Source organism: Hypomesus nipponensis, chromosome 7 (assembly GCF_054491055.1).
Source record: "Hypomesus nipponensis isolate SF chromosome 7, ASM5449105v1, whole genome shotgun sequence".
Lineage (NCBI taxonomy): Eukaryota > Metazoa > Chordata > Actinopteri > Osmeriformes > Osmeridae > Hypomesus > Hypomesus nipponensis.
In genome coordinates, this window is record NC_140367.1 from 11,515,548 (window position 1) to 11,538,708 (window position 23,161).

A 23,161-nucleotide genomic window follows, 5' to 3' on the forward strand; every position below is an offset into this window, starting at 1 on the left:
CTTCCCCTCTCTCTCTCTCTCTCTCTCTCTCTCTCTCTCTCTCTCTCTCTCTCTCCCTATCCGTACACTTTTTGGCATGACTGTTTGAGTTAAGCTGTGTTGCCTCTCTCTGTCTGACTGTTTTTATCTCCGTGGCTGTCACTCTCCCTCGATCTCCCTCTCTCTTTCTCCCCCCCCCCCCCTCTCTCTCTCTCTCTCTCTCTCCCTCTCTCTTTCCCCCCCCCTCTCTCTCTCTCTCTCCCTCTCTCTTTCTCCCCCCCCCCCCCTCTCTCTCTCTCTCTCTCTCTCTCTCTCTCTCTCTCTCTCCTCTCTCTTCCCCCCCCCCCTCTCTCTCTCTCTCTCTGTCTCTCTCTCTCTCTCTCTCTCTTTCTCTCTCTTTCTATCCATCTTCCTCTGTGTCTCTCCTTTGTTGTCAGCGATGTGAGGAACTAAGAAACCACACAGGCGACTTCCTGTTTTGTCCCATTCCTTCCACGTTCACAGCTGAAGCAAACCGACTTCCCGCCGAAAGGAACACGCACGTGCACACACCCAGAGCGATGACAGGCACACTGAAATAAAAGCCTTTGACCACTGTCCGCTGGTGAACTAATGAGAGCCTCTGACAGAAAACATCCTGATGGGCTGTCTAGGGGAAGAGCATTCCCTGTCTTTCTCCCCTCTGTCTCCCAGGGAAACCTATTCTGTCTGGGGCGGAGGACAGCTGTGGGAGTCAGGCTCTGGAGGTTCTGAGTGTGTGTGTGTGTGTGTAAGAGAGAGGGACAGAGACAGAGTTTGTGTCGGGCCCCTGCAGTCTCTCTGGTAAGAGAAGAGACACTCCTACACATGGATTTGGTGTCAGCTTTATGCCAGCATGAGGCCCTGATGCTCTCTGGCCCAAACTTGTGGGAAAATCCCCGTCTGAACAAACTGGTTCGGATATCCGAGCTGCTGCACACACACAAACACACGCACGAGTGGGCGTGCGTGTGACCCTCAGATTTCAGCAAGGTCTTCTATCAGAGACAAGCCCAGAGATGGCCACTGCGTGGATCAACACTGGAGACATACACACCCTTCATGCTGAGCCAAGACGCCCACACACACACGCATCCTAGGGACCCTCATACTCACACACACACTCTCTCACACACACGCACACAGAAACACAGAAGGTAGGTGTGCACACACAGGACGCATAGTGATGAGTGCGAGGTGGGTGGAGAGGATGGATGTGACGATCATGGATCTCATGATAAAGGTTGGGTAAAGATGCCTGCGATAATGCCGTTAGTGTTGAATATAGACTGTGTATGGGCGTGTGTGTGTGCGCGCGCGCGTGTGTGTGTTTTGGGGTGTTTGCAAGGGCGGATAGGGGTTTCACAGTGGCGAACTCATGACTTGTGGTCACTGCAAAGTACTGTGCACATTCCCACATGGTAAGACCACAGCATGAAACTACACGCTTACAGGAAGTCGATTTTGTCCTTCTGTTCCTGTTTGGGAAGCACGGGATACCCTGCGGTCCTGGCTGCATTGTGTGTGTGTGTTAGTGTGTGTGTGTGTGTGTTAGTATGCTCGGGCATTGCTTGTCACGTGGATTCAAAATATGCTGTACAGACTGTGTGTATGTGTGTGCTCTTCTTACTCAACCCCTCCATGCCTCACAACCGTGAGCCTGGCTGCCAACTGTCCCTGTGCCAGCCGCCCAAGAGGAGCAGCCCTCCGCCCCCTCCGCCCCCTCCGCTCCCTGGCCCTGGCCCCGCCACTTCCTGTGTCGGCGCCAGCGGCACCAGGGAGGCCGTGCCAGGGGAGGCTGGCCTGAGCAGGGCAGGGTGCCAGGGGGACAAACCCGGCTGGGCCCACCCGGCACCAGCTGGACGCTCCACAGGGATGTCCTGAACCCAGGGACGGACTGACGTGACTCTGACACTGGGGGTGGAGGCCGGGGTGGAGGCCGGGGTGGAGGCCGGGGTGGAGGCCGGGCTGGAGGATGTTTGAGGCCATGTCGGAGGCGGATCGACGTCGTGTTCGAGGCCGTTTGAGGCTGTTTCGGGGTGTCGACGTTTTGGGTGAGGCTGTTTGGGGCCATTTGAAGCTGTGTTGGTGAGCGTTTCGAGGCTGTGTTTTCGACGTGTTTTAACACTCCATTTCACTTAACGTGTGTGTGTGCGGCGTATGTGTGTGTGTGTGCGTGCAACCTGGTGCTCAGTGGAGTGGGCCGACCTGTCTGTTTATTCCATCAAGCCTCCTCAGCAGTGCTCTCACCTCTGTCAAACAGAACAGCACTGCCTTCTGGTCCCAATCACTCACACCAGCATAAACCCACCCGGGCATTAGACACACACACACACACGCACACACATTCCCCATCAGTTTTCTAATATTGTGGGGAGTGCAGTCAATACATAAAGAGCCGTTGTGGCGCAGGAGAAAAACCAACAAATCTAAGAGGAGGGAGTCGTAACGCCCACCTTGGTACACCAATCACGCGCGGCGCCCCGGCCGCCGTCGCTGCCGCCGCTCATCCAGCCAGGAAACGGAACGCGCCACGATCAAAGGGCCCAGGGAGCGCACAGACAGTGGCGCTCCTGAATTTCACCGACACAGCTACGAGATCACATTTTCTTTCTGCTGTTGTTTTTGCTTCGTATAAGCCTTTTACTAAGCACCACTGGCCATTATTATGGGCCGAAGCTGGAGTGAGGGAGGGGGGGCGTGAGGGGGTTTGCGTTTATGTGTGTCTTCAGGTCAAACACGCACACACGCGCACGCACGCACACGCCAGTGTGGCGTGTGACAGAGGGCTTGCGTCACACTTCATCCTCTGTTAGGCCAGCCACCATCCATCCCAAGGCCTGTATTTATTTATCTATCTGTTCATCTTTATCACTCCGTCCACATCTCACTGGGCATCTATCATGTCTGCCACCTTCCACTGGTAATGGGACTAGACTGGCACCACCTGGGGCTGGCAGAATACACATTACAGCTGGGACTCAAGTCCCAGCCTGTATGCTATCTGCTCTCATGTACACGTTCTACTACCTCCAGTTCACTATATACTACCTCCAGTTCACTATATACTACCTCCAGTTCACTATATACTACCTCCAGTTCACTATATACTACCTCCAGTTCACTATATACTACCTCGTAGTTCACTATATACTACCTCCAGTTCACTATATACTACCTCCAGTTCACTATATACTACCTCCAGTTCACTATATACTACCTCCAGTTCACTATATACTACCTCCAGTTCACTATATACTACCTCCAGTTCACTATATACTATCTCATGCACATTACTAAAACGGTTGAATCTATGTGTGTCTTTCAGTTTCACAGAGCATTGCTAACTCTACATTTTATCAATATAAAGTCTTGACTTTCACCCTCCCTATTAAGGCAGTCGGCCTCAATTAGCTGACTATTGATCTTGTAGCATTGGCTTTTTATTTGAGAAAACATCTGCTGAGGCACTAGCTTGTTTGACGACTGGCCTACAGATTACCTTCCAAACAGCTCTTAGTTGGCACAGAAACACTGTGGAGGATGTTGACAAGGTTGTGGAGTTGTTGAGGCCACAACGTTGTGGTTCGCTTGGGGAAATCTTACTGAATGGTTGTGGCAGTGTCTGTATGGCTGTGGTAATGTCATTAGAATCGTAGCGTGCGGTTGCTGTAACGTTCTTTTATGGTTGTGTTAATGTCACTGTGATATTAACGTATGGGTTGTGGTAATGTTGCTTTATGGATGTCCTGTTGTTACAGTAAAGTTGTGGTACGGTTTGTATTGGCTTTCTGTAGTTCTCCTCTTTCAACATTGCTGCAGTGGCAAAATGGCTGCCGTTCATCAACCAAATGGGTGATACACATTAGCAAAGGATGATTGAAAAGAGATGAATGAATCCATTTAATATTAGAGCTCTCTTTCTCCCTCCTATCACTTCTTTCCCTTTCTCTTACTATAATCTTCTCTCTCTCTCTCTCTCTCTCTCTCTCTCTCTCTCTCTCTCTCTCTCTCTCTCTCTCCAGAGGTCAGGACATTGCCCATTCACCACTTCTCCACCTCCTCAGAGAATCAATAGGTCATATATCTGCTCTTAGAATGTTCGACCGCCTCTCCCCCCTCTCTGTCCCTCTTCCTCTCTCTCTCTCTCTCTCTCTCTCTCTCTGTCGCTCTCTCTCTCTCTGTCGGTCTCTCTCTGTCTCTCTGTCTCTTCCTTTCCTTGTCTCTCTCTCTAAATACTCTGCTACTGTCATTACACATTCATGACTAGAGCCCCTTCCCCCTAGATCAAAGCGTGGTTCCAACGAGAACAACTGAAACCTAGTTTAGATGCGAGTTTTTTGGGGATAGGGGGAAATGCTCCCCCCCCCCGACTCTGTTTAGAGCCCCCCCACACACACACATACCGACACACACAAACAGGTTGTCCCTTGTAAAGTGCATTGAGGCCTGTTATGGAGCCTTGGTTGCTTTAGTGTCTTTTAAAAGGTTTTTTATCAGGCTTCCAGGAGTTCTGTGTTGTGTTCCTGTGTTTGTGTGAGCGTGTGTTTGTGTGAGTGTGTGTGTGAGCGTTTGTGTGTAAGTGTTTGTGTGTGTCGACACACGCAATAGCAATAGCCTCAGAAATGTTCAGAGGGAGGGATCCTGGAAGGATGAGAAGAGAAATAGAGAGAGACTAATTCAGGGCAAATTCAATGTATGTCTCTCCTGTCCTCTCCTCTCCTCTCCTGTCCTGTCCTGTCCTCTCCTGTCCTGTCCTGTCCTCTCCTCTCCTCTCCTCTCCTCTCCTCTCCTCTCCTCTCCTCTCCTCTCCTGTCCTCTCCTGTCCTCTCCTGTCCTGTCCTCTCCTCTCCTGTCCTCTCCTCTCCTCTCCTGTCCTCTCCTCTCCTGTCCTCTCCTCTCCTCTCCTGTCCTGTCCTCTCCTCTCCTCTCCTCTCCTCTCCTCTCCTCTCCTCTCCTCTCCTGTCCTCTCCTCTCCTCTCCTGTCCTCTCCTCTCCTGTCCTCTCCTCTCCTGTCCTCTCCTCTCCTCTCCTCTCCTCTCCTCTCCTCTCCTCTCCTCTCCTCTCCTCTCCTCTCCTGTCCTCTCCTGTCCTCTCCTCTCCTGTCCTCTCCTGTCCTCTCCTCTCCTGTCCTCTCCTGTCCTCTCCTCTTCAATGTAACCACCATTTGGTGTCAACTCGATACTTGTCCTCTGTGTCTGCGTATCTGTGTCCTCCAACCCTCTGTCTGTCTAACCCAGTATAGCTCTCACGCGGTTGATTGACGTCTACTCTCTGTGACACGGTAACCTCTGATTGGCCTCTGGAGCCTGGGGGCAGGATGGGGAGCTACAGAGCAGAGTCTGAAGTCCGTTTCCTGTCACACATGTGTTCACACCCTGTCGCTCATAGAGCCCGACCCCTTCTTGGACCCCCCAGGGAGGAGGGAGCCGTGTGGAAGTGTGTGTGTGTGTGTGTGTGTGTGTGTAGTATGCAGCCTATTTGCACATCCTCATGCCTTTTATTTCCTTTATCTATCTATCTATCTATCTATCTATCTATCTATCTATCTATCTATCTATCTCTCTCTCTCTCTCTCTCTCTCTCTCTCTCTCTCTCTCTCTCTCTCTCTCTCTCTCTCTCTCTCTCTCTTTAAACTGCACTTCCCTCCTGACTAAGTAAGGAAGTCAACAGAGGCAACTGAGTCGTTGTCCTTCAGGATAAACAGGCACTCTCCTGGTTGGAGGTTAAGGATAAAACAGGCCAGGAAACTACTCTACTCCACTCCTCTAACCTCCTACCCTCCCCTTCACTCCACCTCCTCCCATCTCCTCTTATTCCCTTCACTTCACCTTCTCTCCTCCCCGCTCCTCCTCTCTCCTCTCCTCTAATTCCCTTCCCTTCACCTCATCTCCTGCATTTCTCCCCTCCCCTCCCCTCTCCCTTTCCTGCCCCCCCCCCCCCCCCCCGCGCTTTAAACCTCTCTCTTGAGGACAGCTGCCTCAATAAAATATTTGTTTGCTGAGATGGACCCGAAAAAATTTGCAAGGCACCTTGCAGAATGTCTGTGTGCGTACGTGTGTGTGTGTTTGGGTGGGTGGGCGGTGGGGGGTGGGGTGTTCTGGTACTTTCACCAGGAACAGAAGGGCATCCAGCATGGCGTTTATACACACACCCTGACGTCCTTTGTGAATGGATCCAATTCTGATTAAAATAAATGACTTTTCTGTCTTTTCTCACTTCTCTTGTCTTTCTCTCCTATAATCTCCTACTTTTCCCACTCTCCCTTTAACCATCTCTGTCTCTGTCTCTGTCTCTGTCTCTGTCTCTGTCTCTGTCTCTCTCTCTCTGTCTCTCTCTCTCTCTCTCTCTCTCTCTCTCTCTCTCTCTCTCTCTCTCTCTTGCTCGCTCTTCTGCTCTCTTTCTCTTTCTCGCTCGCTCCCTCTTCTGCTCTCTCTCTCTTTTTCTCTCGTTCGCTCTTCTGCTCTCTCTTTCTCTTCCATTCGCTCTTTTGCGCTCTCTCTTCCTATAATGAGACCAGGATCTGTCACTGAAAGCTAAGGCTTTGTTCGCCAACACACCAATTACTGCTGCTGTTCAACTCTCTTAGTCTATCTGTGTATGTCTGTCTGTCTCTCCTTCTTCTCTCCCCCCCCCCCCCCGTCCCAACCCCACACCCCCTTCCTCCCTTCCCTTTCCCCCCCATCTCCCTCCCGCCGTCCTGTGGTGATTCAGGAATGTGGGCTCCAACTCCAATCAGAAATCCCCCCCCCCCATTATCCGTCTCTCGGAGGTTAAGGTGGTAGGATGATCTAAGCTCACACGCTGCTGAGAGAATTCACAAAGCTCATATGTTATGTGCACAAATGCATATACACAGACATGCATACACAGACACATACATATGCTTGCTTGCTTACGTGTTCCAGAAGGAGCTTACTAACATCGGATAGAAAACAGAGCCTTTGGCTCATGTCAGAGAAATGCAGGGTGGCGAAGTGTGCGCGCGTGTGTATGTAATAAGAGTTTCCTCACCGGGCTTTAAGGTGCCGGATGTCGATAACCGCGGATGACTCACTGTGTTTGATGACCTTTCATAGCAACCCGCGGACCGTGACTGAAAACGAGGTGAGACGCGCGCACACACCAAAACTGAGACCTCGGCACACATGAAGCGCATCCGAGTCTTTTCTTTCCATTTTGTTTTTCTCTCTCTCTCTCTCTCTCTCTCTCTCTCTCTCTCTCTCTCTCTCTCTCTCTCTCTCTCTCTCTCTCTCTCTCTCTCTCTCTCTCTCGAAACGAATCGAAAGCTCCACCTCGGGAGGAGGAGGGGGGGGGGTCACTTTGGGTGTGTGTCTTGTCCGTCTGTGTAGCGCGTGCGTGCGTGCGTGCGTGCGTTTGCCTGACCGTGAGCGCATAACGTTCATGGGTATGTTCTCCACGGCCAAACACTGTGGTTAGATGGGGGGGACGCTTCCCTGGGTTTCCCCTGGAGGGACGAACCGCTCTAAGCCTGACAACGCGACTATCATCTGGTGTCAGGTGGCTGAGCGGTTAGGGAATCGGGCCAGTCATCCGAAGGTTGTCGGTTCGGTTCCTTGCTGCTCAGAATGACGGTGTGTCCTTGGGCAAGGCACTTCACCCTGCTTGCCTCGGGGGGTATGTCCCTGTCGCTCTGGATAAGAGCGTCTACTAAATGTAAATGTGTTTCGGCGAGCGACAGTGTCTTCCCCTGTGGTGGAAGCACAGTAGGGAAGGCCAATCCCTAGGAGAGATAGGGATTGGCCTCACAGTTTGTGCTTACAGGCAAAACCACACGCACGCGCGCACGCTCTTTTGATGAACAACCGTTGTCTTTGTCTCTTCTCGAAGGGTGTGTTCATTTGGGTTCCGGGTTTCAAAGTAGGAAGCAATCTTCGGAATGGAGAGAGCATCTTCCCAGTCTTGAGAGGAATAATGAGTAGACAACACACAGCGTCGGAAACAAAGTTTTCTTTGATCGCGAAGGCCAGGGATTCTGTATCGCGTCGAGGAATGCCAAACAACGTTTCATGACTGGAGACGGTGGCGTCAAAGGATGTTATTAAAGGAGGAGACCCTAAACGGTCCAGCTTCCTGGGTCATCGCGCTCTCTGACCACTGACCTCTCGGTCCTCGACAGTACGCTAGTTATGTAGGTTTCACATCGGGCATTGGTATTCTAGAGTCTAACACCAGGTCCGATCCTTCAGTTTACTGGACATAGCTGCTCCTTGCCTACACACGGGACATGATTATAGTGTGGAACACCAGACAGGAGGTGAATAGGTGTAACGATAGAATACATGAACATCTAGTTATGAAATAACTAGCTCTCCTCGGCACATAACACAAACCCATTTCTTCCAGGTTGTTGGCCGCTACAGTGTAGTTAAAGCTGTGATGTCAAGGCCATGTGGATTGGAATGGTTGGCCTCAGGTCAGATCACCCAGACCTGACTAATCAATATGTGGCAAAGATCCTTGTCTTGGATGAATTACAGCAGGTATCCATTGATCAGGCCTGGATCCTGGAGGGAATACCAGAGGTGGCTGGACTTGTCAATTACCTATCAGGATCATTCTTCTTTCTTGAACCACACGATTGTACCACTACCACAGTATTGAGTAAAATGTTTACTTAATGGTTTCAATTACGTTTAGGCTTCAATGATCATAAATGTTTTCAATGAGGGGCCCTGAAGCAAATTGGTCCAGAACATTACAGTACAGTATTTACATGAGGTGAAAGCAGTAGTTAACCCTTGTGTTCTCCTCGGGTCATTCTGACCCATCAGTCATTGTGACCCACCTTCGTTTGCGACAACTTTACCGCATACAAAAACAAAGTGAAGCATTTTCCTTTTAACCGTTGGGCTGTCTCAGACCCCCCACATTGCGAAGGTTAAAATAAAATTATTTTTATTTGCTTTTGTATTGGGTAAAATTGGGTAAACACAACGATGGTTCGTTATGAACCTTTTGGTCATGTGACCCGAAGGCAGCACAAGGGTTAAGTTTGAAATATCTCCAGCATGCCAGAAAGCAGTTCCATGTTTGCTGACTGCAGCGGTCTTCATTGAGCCCAGTAGGAGCTCAGGTTGGAGCAGGTTGGGTTAGGGTTAGACTTGGGTTAGGGTGCTTGTTGGTTAGGGGTAAGATTGGGTTGTGTTGGGTGTTTGTTGGTTAAGGTTAAGATTGGGTTGGGGTTGTCAAGCCTCTGGGTTAAGGTTGGGTTAGGGTGCTTTTGGGTTAGGGGTAAGGTTGGGTTAGGGTTCGAGGTGCTTGTGGGTTAGGGGTAAGGTTGGGTTAGGGTTCGAGGTGCTTGTGTGTTAGGTAAATACAGTGCACACACTACAGTTTGATTAGCCTCTCTCCAAGTACATCTTAGGAGATTGGTATTGTTCTTGCAAAGCTCTTTATTTCTAAGCATGACTTTGGTCTCATGACCGACGTTCTGCTCCGGGTTTTTATGGTTCTCCGGCTGCCTGGATCTCTCTCTGTTCCACCTGGTTCCCTCTGTAAAGCAGTGGCCTTTGAGAGGATGAGGGTCTTTGAAATGGTAATCATATTTGGGCTCATATCTGTAGTCATCTCTCATCTTCCCCATCTCTGGTGCCACATTAACCTGCTTGTGTGTGTTGGTGTGTGTGTTGGTGTGCGTGTTGGTGTGCGTGTTGGTGTGTGTGTTGGTGTGTGTGTTGGTGTGCGTGTGTGTTCACTGTCATGCCACAAGCCCCCTAATACACCAGCCGTCCTCTCTGCTTCCATCCACTCACACCACCTCTTCTTTCGCACTCTCTCTCTTTTACATTTTCTCCTAACTTCCATTTTCTTTTTCTTTCTTTCCTTTCTCTCTCTCTCTCTCTCTGTCTCTCTCTCTCTCTCTCTCTCTCTCTCTCTCTCTCTCTCGTTCTCTCTCTCTCTCTCTCTCTCTCGTTCTCTCTCTCTCTCTCTCTCTCTCTCTCTCTCTCTCTCTCTCTCTCTCTCTCTCTCTCTCTCCCTCCCTCCCTCCCTCCCTCCCTCCCTCCCTCCCTCCCTCCCTCCCTCCCTCCCTCCCTCCCTCCCTCTACCTCTCTGCCTCTCTCACTGTTCCTCCCTGTCTCCCTCTCTGCTTCTCTCTCTCCCTCATTTTCTCTCTCTCTATCCCTCCAACCCACCCAGAATGTAATCTATTCACCAGTTTGTCTGTAATGAGCTATGTTCAAGATTCCAAATGAACTGCGTGTGTGCGTGTGTGCAAATGCAAACACATAATCTTACAGGTGTGTGCGCGCATTTGTCAGAGAAATCCATAAAGATCACAGGTGCAGCAAACGTCACCAGAGTGTGTGTGTGTGTGTGTCTGTGAGTGTATCCATGCGTGGTCATGCATTTGTGTGTGTGTGTGTGTGTGTGTTTTGTGTGTGTGTGTGTGTGAGTCACACCAGATCCAATTAAACACAATAATGATCACACTTTAATTAACACAGTCGTAATCAAACAAGTTGATGTGGCAGTATTTAAATTGTGCGTGTGCGTGTGGATGTGTGTGTGTGTACGTGTGTCTGTGCATTTGTGTGGGTGTGCGTGCGTACTGTGAGTAATAGTCGTAGCCATTGAGCGCTACTTCACCTGTTAATGAGAGCGATTTCATGACTGTGATTCAGAGCAAAGAAAAGTCAAAGGAATTGCGAGCCGTGTCTAGCGCAGTACAGAAAACTACTTTTTGTTTGCCGTAAATGTAATCACCAAAGAAATGGATTTCATTGTGCGTTTTTTGCATCTTGTCTACTGTAAAGACACAAACTTGACAATGTATTGGTCACGCGCAACCAGACTAAATACCCAACAATGAAGTGACACCATGGAACACTCACCATCAGATGGACGGTTAGACAGACAGACCGACCGACACCCTAATCTCCGCAAACCCTCCCTCGACCTAGCCTCTCTCCTTTCAACCCTCTCTTCTTGAGGATTGATGAGCTGGTCCTTTTCTGGGGCTATTTTCCACTCTCAAGCACCCAGAATGTGCCCGTCAGACAGAGAGAGGGAGTGATAGATAAAGGGAGAGAGAGAGACAGAGAGAGAGAAAGAGAAAGAGAAAGAGAGGGGACACTAACTCCTTTTTATCCTGGGACTCAGCACTATTTCTCGAGTGTTATTGGACAACAGCTAGACGCTCACCACCGCACACCACGGTGACCCCTGTAGAGGAGAAAAAGAGCTTTTGCAGAAACTTTCTCCTGTGTCCTCTTCCCTCTCGTCTCTCCTCTCTCCTCTCCTCTCTCCTCTCTTCTCTTCTCTCTCCTCTCCTCTCTCCTCTCCTCTATCCTCTCTCCTCTCCTCTCTCCTCTCCTCTCTCCTCTCTCCTCTCTCCTCTCTCCTCTCTCCTCTCTCCTCTCTTCTCTTCTCTTCTCCTCTCTTCTCTTCTCTTCTCTCTCCTCTCCTCTCTCCTCTCCTCTATCCTCTCCTCTCTCCTCTCTCCTCTCTCCTCTCTCCTCTCCTCTCTCCTCTCTCCTCTCCTCTCTCCTCTCCTCTCCTCTCCTCTCCTCTCCTCTCCTCTCCTCTCCTCTCCTCTCCTCTCCTCTCCTCTCCTCTCCTCTCCTCTCCTCTCCTCTCCTCTCCTCTCCTCTCCTCTCTCCTCTCCTCTCCTCTCCTCTCCTCTCCTCTCCTCTCTCCTCTCTTCTCTCTTCTCTTCCTTCACTCCTCTTATCTCCTTTTGTCTTTTTTTCCTATCCTTCCCTTTCATTTCCTTTCCTCTCTCCTCTCTCCTCCTTCCCTGTCATGGTCTATCCTTTCCTTTTCCCTCCTCCCCTCATGTTCACAAGTTCTGCCAATTCACCCCGACGCCAAATGGGGGAAATGCAAAGGCAGAGCTCAAAGGGCATCGCTTTGTGTTTGCACGCACAGCTGCACACACACACACACACACACACACCTCTGACTGGGGCTTAGTGTTTGAAGATCTCCATTGGGAGGTTATGCAATGTTAATCACAACAGAGCGTGTTGAATATGCAGGCGTGAGCCGGAGTGCAACACTGTCGAAACAAATGTCTCCATTACATTACCCATGCTCTTTGATAAGGCCCCCACCCCCCGCAGCGCCACCGCCTTGGTTTGATCCGTTACCATGGCGTTGACACGACACAGGAAGTCAGCTTTCTGCTACACACTGCGATACCTGTCCAAATCGATTTCGACCCCATCTCTCTCTTTCTCTTGGTCTCTCTGACTCTCCCTCTTTCTCTCTCTCTCCATCTCCATCCCTTACTGTCGCTTGTGCACAGTAGATGGGGAGGGGGGTTAAAGCGCAGGTTGTAACTAGAGAGTTTATTCTTTATTTTTTAAGTTTGCCTGGAAATGTAACATTTCTATTGAATGGGATTGTTTTAATAGTCAGTGAAGAGTAAGTAAGAGAAACTGTTGGTAGCTTTGAATGCCCAACAAAGGTATCTTTAAAGTCTTACAGTCGTTGAAATATCCGTTTGTTGTCGTTGCCACAAACGGATATGGGCTTGCAGATAATCATCCTCACTTTAACATCCTCCACTCAAGCCTGGCTTGGAGTGGCGCGGCGGACATGGGGGGAGGGGGGAGGGGGTACGGGGGGGGGGGGGGGCGTGTGGGGGGGGAGGGACAGCCATTACTGCGTCCCTGACGAGTGGTCGGCCTGTTAACCTGTGATGGATCGAACACTTGCTGTGCCTGCAAATGTGTTTATGATGGTGGCATAACTGTCTCACGCGGCTATTGTAACGCAATCATAAAGCAATCTCGTGGGCAGGGTGTGTGTGTGTGTGAGCTGCAATGTGCAGCGTGTTGTCTGTGTTGGTGGGGATGTGAGGGGTGTGTACTAGATGATAGGCGAACGATAGGGGTAGAGAGTGCGCGTGTGCATTCGCACGGACGTGTTTGCGTGTGCTTTTGTGCGAGTCCGTTTGTCTCGTCTGCATTTCACAGGCATGTTTGCTACCAGCGACGTTTCTAATGGTGTCTTGAGAGTGTGTGTGTGTGTGTGTGTGTGTATATATCTGTGTGCTGTGTCATAGCAGAGACCTGTGGAAGAGTAACGTAATTATTTTCCCTGTTGCCCGCCATCCGAGTTTGACTGAGATATGGTAGATATAACACTGCTGTGTGTGCGTGTGTGTGGGGGGGTTTATGTGAGTGTGTGTCCAAAGTTGAGTTGACACGTGCTTCAGTGATAAACAGGAAGTGTGCTTTCCACTTGAGTGGAGAATAACATAGTGTCAGAGTGTGTGTGTACGCCCATCTATCCATCCGGCATGGATCTTTGACATTTACCGTCTGTCTGTCTGTCTGTCTGTCTGTCTGTCTGTGTGTGTGTGTGTTTGTGTCAGAAGCATTGATGCCTATGCTTGAGTAAACAATCACAGGCAGACTGACAGGTAGGCAGACAGACAAGTAGGAAGACAGACAGGTAGAGAGGCAAACATGTATGAAGACAGACGGGCAGGTAGACAGGCAGGCAGATAGACAGGTTGACTAACAGACAGACAGACAGCTGGGCAAGTAGTCAGGCAGACAGGTTGGCCGGCAGACAGACAGGTCCATAGACAGGCAGACAGGTTGTCAGGCAGACAGACAGGTCCATAGACAGGCAGACAGGTTGTCAGGCAGACAGACAGGTCCATAGACAGGCAGACAGGTTGTCAGGTAGACAGACAGGTCCATAGACAGGCAGACAGGTTGTCAGGCAGACAGACAGGTCCATAGACAGGCAGACATGATGGTGTAGAGGGAGGACGAGGGAGAGAGCAGGAGTGGACCAGAGGGAGGTGAGAATGGTTGAAAGATTAGGAAAATCTCTCCCTGAGGGAGGGTGCTGGGAGGATTTTAGTGACCTCAGCACACACACACACCTATACACGCAGTGGCACACACACACACACACATTTCTATGCACACACGCACACACACGCAAACCCACACAGACATGCACACACATCTCTGGAGGAGCCTGCTGTGACAGCTCTGACAGAGAGAGAGTGAGAGAGAGAGAGAGACAGAGAGAGAGAGAGAGAGAGAGAGAGAGAGAGAGAGAGAGAGAGAGAGAGAGAGAGCAGCAGGAATGCATGTGACGGGGAGGAGGGAGTTGGGGGAGACGAGGAGGAAGGGAGTCGGGGTCGAAGGGGAAAGAATTGAGACGTAGGTGCAAATAAGTGAGGGAGGCAAAGAGCTCAGGAGGGGGTGGGGGGGGTGGTGGAGTGAGGGGTGGAGGGGGGGTGTAAGATAGAGGCCTGGCGGGGGAGGAAAAGGAAATTGAGCTCATACGTGGGGAGGAAGGAGGGAGGCACAAAGAGAGAGAGAGAAAGAGACAGAGGAGACGGAGGAGGAAGGACGAGAGCAGACTCAGGAATCAGGAAGGGGAGGAGTGCGGCGTCGGGGGAAACGACGCAGAAAAGAGTAAAAGAGGAGGAAGGAAAGATGAAAAACACAGCTTGAAGAGCACCCAGGAGAAGGACAGTGACAGCGCGAGAGAGAGAGAGAGAGAGAGAGAGAGAGAGAGAGAGAGAGAGAGAGAGAGAGAGAGAGAGAGAGAGAGAGAGAGAGAGAGAGAGACAGGAGCTACAGAAGTCCAAAAGAGACGCATGAAGGAAAGAAAAACATCTGTAGAGTTGGACTAGCCCGGCTCCCGATATCCTCCCTCCATCCCTCACCCCTCCACCCCTCCATCCCTCCATCCTTCCACCCCCTCACCCCTCCATCCCTCCATCCTTCCACACCCTCACCCCTCCACCCCTCCACCCCTCCATCCCTCCATCCTTCCACCCCTCCACCCCTCCATCCCTTCATCCTTCCACACCCTCACCCCTCCATCCCTCCATCCTTCCACCACCTCACCCCTCCATCCCTCCATCCTTCCACCCCCTCACCCCTCCATCTCTCCACCCCTCGCCTCTTGCCAGACAGACTAAAGAGCCCGTCAAAGAGAGAGGCACTTCATGATCTGACCGCGAGCATTAGTGCATTAAGTCCATGTGGCTGTCGGTGTGCATGGCCGGCTATTACTCACTCCGTCTACAAGGTAATGGGGGCAGCATTCTGAATTGAAAGGCTCTCTGAGGGAACAGGGCCAGGCTACAGGCATGTCAAAGCGGCCCTGCCCCACCTCAGAGCCAGATCTGGAGAGGCCAGGGGGCTTCACCAGCCAGCCTCCCACCCACCCACCCACCCTCTCTGTCTCTCTGTCTCTCTCTGTCTCTCTGTCTCTCTCTGTCTCTCTGTCTCTCTCTCTCTCTCTCCCTCTCTCTCTCTCCCTCTCTCTCTCTGCAGTGAAACTGCCCCCCCCCCCTCTTGCTTGGTCGCTTCCTGTCCTCCTCTCCCCTGCTGACTCTGTCGTGCACACGCACCCCCTCCCGTAGTGTAAGCTCCACGGTTGAACTCCACCTGCTCAGAAGCAGTGCTCCTGTGATGCGTGAGACCTGCTTCTCAGAGGAGAGGCATCACAGAGGGGGTTATCTCCTTAACCCACGCTAACCCACACACACTCTCGAACACCCTCTCTCACGCACTCTCTCACACACCTGCACGCACTCTCTCACACACCCGCACACACTCTCTCACACACCCACACACGCACTCTCTCACACACCCGCACACACTCTCTCACACACCCACACACACACTCTCTCTCAACCATCCGCACACACTCTCTCACACACCCGCACACACTCTCTCACACACCCACACACACACTCTCTCTCACACACCCGCACACACTCTCTCACACACCCTCCCAGAGGCCGTCTAGGGACCCGCTTATCACAGGAGAGGATGTGCTCCCCTCAGGCTGTGTGCGCATGTGTGTGTGTGTGCGGATGTGTGTGTGTGCTCAAAGAGAAGAAGGAGGTCGTAGGAAGTAGGATGAAATCTATTCAGAGGAGGATTGTGTGTGTGTCTTTGTGTCTGGGGGTGTGTATGTTGGAGGAGACACAGGAGGTTCCATGAAATGGGATGATATCCGCTTGGAAGAGGGGAGGGCGCGTGTGTGTGTGACGGAAAGAGGGAGGGGGACTCTAAAAATAAAAATATAACGCCTCCCACGGGACCACCACAGGCGTGTTAATGAGTCCCTAAATCTCTCTCTCTCTCTCTCTCTGTCTCTGTCTCTCTCTCTCTCTCTCTCTCTCTCTCTCTCTCTCTCTCTCTCTCTCTCTGTCTCTCTCTCTCTCTCTCTCTCTCTCTCTCTCTCTCTCTCTCTCTCTCTCTCCTATAGTTGAGAATGGGAGACTGTTGCACAGTGACAGAGTCAGAGTCAGAGTGGGTGATGCGATGTGTATGGACCAGGAGGGAAGCTCCTCTGGGGACAGTCATCCATTAGTCACCAATGACTGATCACTAATTACACGGGCTCACTACACACACACGCACACACACACAAGCACACACACACTCACATAAACACACACACCCACACTTGAGGGTGCTCAAGATGAGCTGCCTCATGATTTGAGTCCTCGTCCTTGTTGGTGGATTTTCTTTGAGAGAGAGAGAGAGAGAGAGAGAGAGAGAGAGAGAGAGAGAGAGAGAGACAGAGAGAGAGAGAGAGAGAGAGAGAGAGAGAGAGGGAGAGAGAAAGAGAGAGGGAGGAAGGGAGCAAGTGAGCGACAGGTTGAGGATTGGGGGAGGAGGAGGGCGAGCGATGGAATGATGGGGTGGAGATGACGAGTAAAAAGGGAGTGAACGAAAGGGAGAAAGCGCTAGAAAGAGTGACACGGACAGACAGACACGTGTGAAAAGAGAGAGAGAGTCAGGGGAGGATGGCAGCGCTGAGTGGGATCTGATATCTTGATCTAAACATGAGCCGTGATTGGCGGCTGTCAGTTTCACTTCCCAGAACAAGCTGTTCTCATTGGACAGCAGGAATGGAGATGACAGAAACCACTGTCCACACATGGCTCTAGAGTCACCAGCCACACACACACACACAAACACTCACTCCCACACGCGTGCACACACTCCCTCACAAACAGACACACTTAGACACGCTGTAAGGAGGCAGAGGAGAACAGGCAAACATAGTCGAAAGGGCAAGTCCCTAATAGCGTTTGTTTACAACTCAAACAATAAAAAGGGGTGTGTCGAGGGCTGCGTGACTGGACAGGTCTGGGTCATTCCAGACAGGGGGCTGGGTGCTTCTGGGGGAGACCATTCCTCCCCCTCACCTGCCTGACAGAACATTCAAGAACAATTCTGTCTCCCTGGGCGCAGGCCCCCCCAGCCCTTTGACGATAACTTGGGAGGAATCCCTCCGTCATGTGCAATGGGTGAGATTTGAACCCCGGTCTCCCGCGCTAAAGGCCGAGCACAAACACATTGAGCTAAAAGCACAATTCTGTTATTGTGGTCAGTGGTCCTTTATTATGGGGGCAGCTGAGAGCGCTAGAGCTGCCTGCTGCTGTCCAGGGTGCTGAACCACTGGCGCTGTCCGGTGCTGAATACTTGGCAACACACAAACACACCAACACATGACGAATGGAAATGCCATACACATAGTGTCTGGCAATCTGTCCCAGCCTACCTGCCAAACCAGCAGGCACACGCCGAGACACAGAAATACACTTGTACTACCACACACACGCGCTCGCGCGCGCGTACACACCCACACACACTAAGAGTGCACACTGTGTCTTCCCAATTAAGTCCCACTTTTGCCATTATCATCTGTGCGCGACATGAGCGATCTGCCTCATTGAGGGGGAAATGACCAATTGGCCTGTGACATTTGGAGCTCAAATGGGCACTCAGTGACTCCTGCCGGGACACTGAACAGTTCTGCCGGCTGGCTCTCTCTTTGTCTGTCACGCGCGCACACACACACGCACACACACACGCACGCGCACACACACTTGCACAGATGCACTCCCTAAAGTCAGGAGCTATTCCGAGGGGATGTGCACGGGGATACAGCTGTTCAGGGGAAGACACTGGGTCTGTAGAGAGCCATTTTGGGTTGTGTGGTGCATGGGCAGGGGGCACGACAGACATACAGAGACACGGACAGACAGAGACACAGACAGGCAGACAGACAGACAGACAGGCTGGCAGACAGAGAGACAGACAGGCAGGCAGACAGACAGACAGACAGACAGACAGACAGACAGACAAACAGACAAACAGGCAGGCAGGCAGGCAGGCAGGCAGGCAGGCAGGCAGACAGAGAGATAGACAGGCAGACAGACAGACAGACAGACAGACAGACAGACAGGCAGGCTGGCAGACAGACAGAGAGATAGACAGGCAGACAGACAGACAGACAGACAGACAGACAAACAGGCAGGCAGGAAGACAAGCAGAGAGGAGAGATGTTGGAAAGTTGGGAGGGGGGTAGAAGGCGGATCATGGAGAAAGGTGTGTGTGTGTGTGGGGGGGGGGGTGGGGGGGGTTTACAAGTGGAGCAACAGAGAAAACGAGGAAGAAAGGAAGCGATGGGAGACATGAGATTGGAGATTCCCTTTCATTCAGTCTGAGGATCAACTCAACACCGGCTCAGACCGTGCTCTGCGCCCTGGAACACACACACACACACACACTCTCCGTCCCAGATCTGTATGTATGAGCAGTCGCTACGACAGCGGTCAGGACCGTGACATTGAGCAGGATGGACTTTGACACACGCTCGCCGCCTGCCCCCCCGGCCATGTCTCCCCCTAAGCCCCCCCCCCCCCCCCCCCCCCACACACACACACACCCTTTGCCCCCCCCCCCGCCCTCCCGTCGGACGCCAGACAGGCCCGTTTATGCTGAATCATCCACTCTGTCCCAGGGAGCACCAGGGACACATCACTACTGGTCAAACAGACAAACTAAGACACGCACGCAGCCGTCTGCACAACTGTCTGTGTGTGTGTGCTCACTTGTGTGTGTGTGTACGTGTGTGTGTTCATATATATATACGAGTGTGAATGTGCGTGTGTGTGTTCCTATTTGTGAGTGTGCGTGAGTGTTCATGTTTGTGAGTGTGTATGTGTGCGTGTGCGCCCAGGGTGGTGGTCAGGGGTCCTGGTGTGAGAACAGCTCGTGTCGGAGTGTGTGACTCCGTTCCGAGGAGAGAAGCGCGACGCGTGTCTCCACTGTCGGTCTTCATGTGAGGATCCCAGCCTCAGCAGTGGAGAGCCCGCGAACGCATCTCGACTGGGATGACAAACCTCTTAGGTAATTACAGCGGGCAGGATCCCCGCTGGGTTAACTCATGTTTGTGTTAGCGTTCCCTGTTGTGCATTCAGTCTCCGAAGCAGTGGCGAATAACTTGTTATTGCCGGTTTCGTGTCACCGAGGAGAGCTAATGTAGTGTTTAAAGTGTGAGGGGAGGAGGGGAGTGGGGAGGAGGGAAGTCGGTGAGAGAAGAGTAGTGAGGAGAAGAGCGGAGTGGGGGGGGGAAGTAGGGAGAAGCGGAGGGGAGAGGAGGAGAGAATGCAGGAGGGAAGCCAAGGTGGAGAGGACCGGGGAGCGGAGGAGTCAGGTGATTCGACGAGGACGGGTACGAGAGGAGCGGAGAGAGGAGGAGTCGAGCGGAGGAAGGGGAGCGGGGAGGCGAATGCGACGAGAGGGGTCGAGAAGGAGAGGACGGGGATGGCGGAAAGGAGCGTGGACGAGCGAAATAGGGAGGAGAAGAGACGGGGAAGGGAAATGATGAACAGCAGTGGGGTTGGGGGTTTTTTTATCGACAGAGAGATGAAAGTTTCTCCTCTGAGAGGGCTGTGGCCTGCAGACACTGTCACCTTTGTGTTATTGCTCAGTCTGTTCACCCGGCTCACCTGTCAGAGTCTAGCACCTGGCCAACACACACACACACATACACACACACACACACATACACACACACACACATACACACACACCCACACATGCACTCTCTCTCTCGTCTCACCTCGTCTTCTCTCCTTCACCTCCCCTGTCCCTGGCCTGGATGGGTAAATTACACTGATTGTGGAGCAAATGAGCCTGTGGGATTGACATTTGTTGTAGAATTATCATAAATCCGATGAATATTCAATCTCATTAGGATGGTCGCACAACAGAAAAGCCTTTATTTTCCTATCACCCCCCCCCCCCCCCAACCACCAATCCCTCTTTTCCAGGTCATGTCGGCCTTGCTCATAGTGGGTTTGTGATTGGTTGGGTCTGGTTCTGCTGGCTGAACGTGTGCGAGAAGCTAATCAGGGGTGACTAATTGCTTGGGGGGAAGGGGGGGGGGGACGAGAGGTGGAAGGTGTTGCATCAGGGCTTGATTAAAGAGCCTGTAGCCTGAGCATGCCAATGGTGCTCTGGCTCCAGCGCTGGAACATTGTTGTTGAGCCTGCAGGCTAGTGCAGGAGGACCTCCCTCTCACTCTCACACCCCTATTACTTCTCTCTTTCTTTCTTTCTTTCTTTCTTTCTTTCTTTCTTTCTTTCTTTCTTTCTTTCTTTCTCTCTCTCTCTCTCTCTCTCTCTCTCTCTCTCTCTCTCTCTCTCTCTCTCTCTCTTTCTTTCTTTCTTTCTTTCTTTCTTTCTTTCTCTCTCTCTCTCTCTCTCTCTCTCTCTCTCTCTCTCTCTCTCTCTCTCTCTCTCTCTCTCTCTCTCTCTCTCTCTCTCTCTCTCTCTCTCTCTCTCTCTCTCTCTCTCTTCGCCTCTGTCTCTCACTCCCTTTTTCTGTCAGCTTCATGCCGTCAAATACACACACACACACACACAGGCTGACATATTTATACAGGCTAAGCTAAGCTCCATCCAATCATCAGCCAACAGCAGGAACAGAGAGCAGCTGCATACTGCATAACATACCAGAGACACCAAGCATGATGAACTGCTGACCAAAATGGAGGACATGCTCCTCACACCAAGAACACCGGTGAAGAGAGATGAGACTTTCATATCTCAACCATTTCAGGAATCTGTCAGACTGAGAGAGAGAAGCTACATGTCCTTCGGCGTGTGAGTGTGTGTGTGTGTGTGTGTGTGTGCATGTGGGGATCAATAAGAGAAGTGCTATTTTGATACTATTATTTCGTTTTTTTTTCTGCTCTGTGATATGACTTGTAATTTCTGACCCAGTGGTCACTATCACTTCCCAGTGTCCTTACATGCGAGCCATCAACCCGGTGTGTGTGTGTGTGTGTGTACGTGCGTGTCTATGTCCCTCTGAGCCTTTCACCCAGACACATGTCCGCCCTTCTCCATCACAGCGTTGGACGGTAAAGGTCTCTGTATGTGTGTGTGTGTGTGTGTGTGTGTGTGTGTGTGTGTCTGCGTTCTGGGGGTAATTAGCTTCAGAGCAAAGCCATCTATCAGCCTAATGCTCTGACTCTGTCCCAGACAGCTCTATTAGCACTGGACATTTGCGCGCACAAACACACACACACACACACACACACAGACAGACGCACCCACTTGTAAACACATGCTGCACTTGCACACAACCACATATATACACACCGTTGTGTTGAATCACATTTTGTAACTTGGCAAAGGGGACCATAGTATGACAGGGCCTTTCCTTTGTTTCACATCACGGCCACTTCAAGCTCCTACTGCCCCCACACATCCCTTTCTCCTCCACTCCCCTTCTCTCCTCTCCACTCCTCTCCTCCCCTCCCCTCCCCTCCCCTCCCCTCCCCTCCCCTCCCCTCCCCTCCCCTCCCCTCCCCTCCCCTCCCCTCCCCTCCCCTCCCCTCCCCTCCCCTCCTCTCCACTCTCCTCCCCTCCCCTCCCCTCCTGTAGCAGCAGCAGCTGGTTGGGGTGTGTTGTTCAGCAGTTACGAGTCAGAGTGTGATTTATACGTCTGTGCCGCTCTTTCTCCGAGGAGACATAAAACGAACCCGCAAACTGGTCGGCCCTCTATTCTTCCTCCTCTCCTCTCTGTCCTACCCACGGCGTGAGGCTCGTCCTCATTCTCCCTCGCTTTTCATCTCTCCCATCGAGTGCTTTCATCCTGGCCCTAGTCCCCCCCCCCCCTATGCCTCCTCACCCTTCTCACCTCCCTCTCCCCTCCACTCCTCCTCTGCACTGCTCTCCCAAGATGGACGCCGATATTGCTTTTGTGAACATCTCTTTGCCCGCAATGAAAGTTCAGTTGCTCTCTCTCGCTCCCCACTCATTTCTGTCTCCTATATTCTCCTAAATTCTCAATCCCTCCTCCTCCTTCTCTTCCTCCTCCTCCTCCTCCTCCTCCTCCTCCTCCTCTCCCGTGTTCACTCTGTGCCACACCCACACAGTTGGAGAATTCACCCAGTCAGACTCCCATCGTTGTGGAAACCCGAGCATGGTTTGTTACATATGCATGAGACGTGTTCGCTCTTTTTGAAATGGATATTTAGTCCATTTAAATACAGTGGCAGTCTGTTAACTGCTAACAGTCTGCTAAACCATTTTTTTCCACCATGACCAGTTTTGACAGTACTGCTTTTTTTGTTTGTCAACTCCTGGCCCATCCATGATTAATCTCCGATGTCTCCACTCCGAAAGTTTCCGAAAGTTTCTGTTGCTTGGCAGTCAAAACAAATAAACGAAATGCACACGCATAATTGTTTTTTCTCTCTCCATATTTTGGAAGATCTGAATCGAAAGTTCCAGTGTAGCGGTGGATGTGAACAAAGACTTGGTCTGGACTGTGTACGAGTGCTTGTGCGTATGCGTGTATGCGTGTGTGCGCGTTCTTGTGCCAAATCAAAGCTGTCTTTGATCTCAACGCTGAGATGCTCAGATGTGGCGGATGCTAAACAAGTTGTTCCTTATAGACGAGTGATGGCACACTGGATGTGTGAGTAATGGGCTTGATCACTCTTCTAGACACGCTAACACACACTCAACACACACTCACTCTATGTCTATCATCGCCACGCTCTCTTACTGATTCTTCTGTACTGGGCCATCACCACCAATTGTGTTCACAAACGTGTGTGTTTGTGTGTTTATGTGTGTTTGTGTGAGAGAGAGAGAGAGAGAGAGTAGGAGATGAGACATGACTCCACCTCTGGCGGTGATTGACAGTTCTGTCTGTCTCCTCCGGAATAGTAATAGGTTGCAACAGGCCCGTGGTGTGTGTGTGTCAGTGGGAGAGGGAAAGAGTGTGTGTGTGTGTGTGTGTGTGTGCCACGAGGCCTTTCATGCCAACCCTCTCCCTTTTGGGACATTGATCTGCCAGTCAACCCTCTCACAGCCATGCTGCATTATGCT

General features: G+C 51.5%; 1 protein-coding gene across 1 annotated transcript in view; it reads left to right on the forward strand.

The window, feature by feature from the left end:
• grm8a (glutamate receptor, metabotropic 8a) overlaps positions 1–23,161 on the forward strand; it is a 133,870-nt gene that overhangs the window by 23,177 nt on the left and 87,532 nt on the right. The window lies entirely within an intron of this gene.